The 4,273-nt window shown below is 40.8% G+C and overlaps 1 pseudogene; it reads right to left on the bottom strand.

Moving 5' to 3' along the window:
* Window positions 1-88: 88 nt before the first annotated feature.
* On the bottom strand, window positions 89-3,769 carry LOC116681656 (double-strand-break repair protein rad21 homolog; annotated as a pseudogene).
* Between the last annotated feature and the right edge of the window lie 504 nt (window positions 3,770-4,273).

Below are 4,273 nucleotides of genomic sequence, written 5' to 3' on the forward strand. Positions count from 1 at the left end.
GCGACAATTTCAAATAAACATGTTTGAAGCTAACAGTATCATCATTACAAATGGCTTACATCAGTGCCTATATTGAACAGGATCCTACCCAGCATGCCTCCCTCGTTGTTCTCCATGGGTTTGTCTCCGAAGTCATCCTTGTACTGGTCATCGTACTCTAGATGGTTGGATTTGTCAGCCATTGCGTTAGCTCCCACCCTCAGCCTCCAGCAGCAGGTTAGAAGCTGACACTCCCATGATGTCCACCTCAAACGCACTCCTCCTCCCGCATCATCTCCCGGTCGTCCATACCAAAATCAGCTGCACAACAGCAAGGTGTGTCTTTACAGTGTATAGTGAGGAATGTGGGCAAGTGGAGGAAACTCCACTGTTATCTAACAATGAAAAGTACATTAATGTTCAAACATTTGACTCTCAAATGACATTACTGTACAAATGTTCGAGGAAACAAGCCTACCGAAGTCATTGTCCTGCAGCAAGTTGGGTTGCCCACCTCCTCTCGCATGGTGATCCCTCCACTCGCTCTGGTTCAAGTTGAACTGCTGAGGCAACGTCAATATCACTGTACAAAACAAACCAACATCAATTCCCTGTTTATCTTGTATTTACAGCACTTTTCTTCAAATCATTTTTTTTTTCACGAGCAGTGGAAAAGAGGAAATGTGCTGCTAAATATATCCGCACTGCAAGGTTTTTAGTGTCTTCTAGCAGTTTATTTTGTGATGATGTGCTTGTCCGCTAACCTGTTTTGTCTCTTAAATTCGTGTGTTGGTAGTGACCCTACATTTCCCAGAATATAGAAATATGTTATATGTGCAGGTGAAGAGAAAGAGCAAGAGCCATCATAGAAAAGAAAAAACCTGCATGGTTACATGTTATTTATAAATAATCATTTCACAGGTAGACATTACTAGAAAGAATTAAATTTTATGTTGTGTACCCAGCATCTCTCTACTGCCTCTCTTCCTCTCTCCAACACTTTTTTTCCACCTCCCCCAGTCACCTGACTCTCACACCCAGCCACTCCTCACATCATGTGGTAACCCCTTTGAGCCCTCCCATCATCTGACCTTCCCCACCCACATGCTCACCTGTTTCCACTTTGCTCATCAGCCCTGCAAAACATACCAGACACCTCTAACTGGAATCTGTATTTGTCCGGCCATCTTTGGTTTGGACTTTTCTACCCATGCCAGTAAACTCATGTCCCTCTATTTTGTCATTGAATCCCTGAACTGTTTCTGTCAAAAAGTGCTTTTGTTTTGATCACTGGGTTTAGCACAGTTCAATTTAGTTTCTATTATAGCATTTAGTTTCTTTTATACTGTACCTCTAACTACTGCGCTCGTCTCTGAAGAAGTAGACCGACAGAGAACTCACTCTAGATCTGGTGTGGCTGGTCAAAATCATGGAACTCCTCAGGAAGCGTGATAGCGTTGTAGGCTGCTTCGCTTTCTCTCTCCTCTGGAAGATCCACCACACCTGAAACACCACAACACAGGAAGAGAGTAACAGCATGTGGATAAATCAACTGAGTTTGATAATATTTCTATGTACAGAAGCAGTTTTAAGAACCATCCTACAATTGGTGCTCAAGTACAGAAAAACCAAGAACAGTTGGCAGATTGGTGATTATAATATAATGAAATAATGAATACATTGTGTATATGTTTTTTCATATATAGACATAAGGTGAAGGAATCAGTTTATTGTACAGTATAATATTGCATGTAGGTGTTCATACATTGGGTTCTTTGTTTCTTTAAGAGTCAACACGCATCAAAAGAACTTGCTGCATGCTCTCATTTTAGAGGTAAATATGTATGAACTCTGTATACTGTCATAATTATACTGTAGAATATATTTAATAATTTTGGCATGTGTACATGCAATTGTGTAGATACAGCTATTCAATGAAAGTTCTACTAGGGACTTTTATTTTGATTTTGGCGGGCCCCTTTAGCATTTTCCTGAGCACTACCACCTTGTGTCGTAAATACAGCATCTGCCAGACTCCAGCGATGGCAAAGCTCTGCTCCTGGCCAGAAAATAGCAAATAGTAACTCTGATGGACTTGTTTGCTTATCTAGGTCATATGTAGGCATCAGTGTTCAATTGAGACTGTTTCACAACTAGTTAAAAACTCTTAGAGTTTGCACCCCATGTACAAAGCTCAGTCCTTGTTTGCAGCGGCTGCAGGTTCAACTCTGCTCGTCCCCCCTCTCTCTCCCCTTCACATCTTTGGCTTCAGCAGAGGCTCAGAACTCGCCGCAGCAGCAGCAGGTTCAATTCCGAGCTGTGGCTCTTTGCTGCATGTCATTCCCCCTCTCTCTCCCCTTTCATTTCTAAGCTGTCCTCTCAAAAATGCCAAAAAATAAGCTTTCAAAAACTAGTAGTAACTTTAACAAATATTACCTTTCTCAACGGACATGAGAAAGGCTTCAATCTCTGACTGACACTTTATGTCATTTGGACCACTGGAGGAAAGCATAGAATCAGTCACTGCTGATAGTTTTATTTGACTCATAGTTACATTTTGCCCCCACCTGGTCTAAACGCCATCTTGATTTTGATGAAGGCCTCGTTACAGTCTGCCAGCAGGTACTTGGCTTCCTGTGGTAGATCCTTACCACCCCCAGCAGCAGATGCCCTGATGTCCGTAAAGCCATTTTAAACCTATAAAAAAAGGTATGTGCATTAATGGTCAGTGCTGATAATGTATATAAATCTGCATTTTATAAAATGTGTAAAACTGCCACAAACATTGCATTGTGTCTGTCTTACATCAGTACAGAGATGCAACTCTGTTAATAATACTAAATCTCAACTAAGGGTTATTTAAATGCATTCAATAAAATAATCACGTTACAAAGGCCCTTAATATGTGTAAAAACTAAGTCTAACAAGCAGGGACGAAACTCAAAATACTAATTTTGGAATGACATAAAAATTAAATTAAACAAATGTGTCAGTAATGTTTTGCATTTGAGACAATACAACCAACTGTTAGCTGTAGTTATTTGTTAGACCACAAAGAATGTTTTATCACTAGATGATACAAGGATCATTGATGGACATAAAAAGACAGTTGAGACATATCAATGATTAAGTTTAATAATACATCAGCCATTTGATGGGACTTAAAGTAAATGTTGGGAATGCATGATACATTTTGTAATATATTAACTACATCAAAAGCTGTCTGTTTTATATCTTAACTTTTTGACCCAAATCAGAGTGAGCCTAAAATACCAATCGGGTCCCAAAGTATATACAACAAACCTTTGTAATTATAGGATGACTGGTTGTAGATCAAGAAATGATAACAAAAAGGACACTTAAACTATCAGCTCTGTGAAAGGGAAGACCCTGAGAAATTACCTTGGTGAGATGATGCTCTCCACGCTGCTCTCTAGATTGCATTCAAAGACATGTGCCTTGGTCAGCTTCTTGTCCCAGTGGGCCGCCAGCCAGATTTTGGCCAGCGGCCCACGTTTGCTGAGAACAAAGTGGGCATAAAACATCTCAGTGCCTTCTCACCACAAGGGAAAGGGGAAGGGAGGCCTGGAGAGAGGAAATAACACAAAGACAGAACATGTTGTAGGCTATCTGATTGAAATCATAACACTAAATAGGTAAACAAAGTGACAGTTGAAAGGACACATTCATTGTGTGGTCTAAGTGTTTGCAGGCAGACTCTTTAAAGATGCAGATATGGTTGCCTTGCTAAATGGGAGTAATGACAACAGTTAACAGAAGGATGCAAGCTGATTAATTAGACATTTCTTACCACAGTGATTAGCTATGGCCATAAAGTCATCAAACGTTAGATATTAGACTGTTATCACTGTAAACGAAATGAGTCAGCAACGTTAACGTTACACAGGTAAGCATTTTCGTGGCAAAAAAAACAGACAGGCATTTGTATTCGTCAATGTCTTTATAATGACAGTTGCATTTAACCGCATTAACCGGTGACGCTCTATACCCTGTGTCACAACAGGTGACGATGCAGACAACCTAGCCGTTAAAAACCTGAGTACCCCGGAGCCAGTGTGTCTTTGTTAAAACCGATAATTAACAGAAATCACATCAAACATAAGCCTAAATTACTCACGCGATAGTCGTTTTGTGCTTATCGTGTTTTACCGGCCGTGGTGGTGCTGCTGCTGCGGGTGGTGGAGGATGTTTTCCACCCCTCCTCCGACTAGCCCAAACAAGATGGCGACCTGTCAGAGAGAGCGAGAGAGCAAGAGAGAGAGAGAGAGAGAGA

Source organism: Etheostoma spectabile, unplaced genomic scaffold, assembly GCF_008692095.1.
Source record: "Etheostoma spectabile isolate EspeVRDwgs_2016 unplaced genomic scaffold, UIUC_Espe_1.0 scaffold00018662, whole genome shotgun sequence".
Classification (NCBI taxonomy): domain Eukaryota; kingdom Metazoa; phylum Chordata; class Actinopteri; order Perciformes; family Percidae; genus Etheostoma; species Etheostoma spectabile.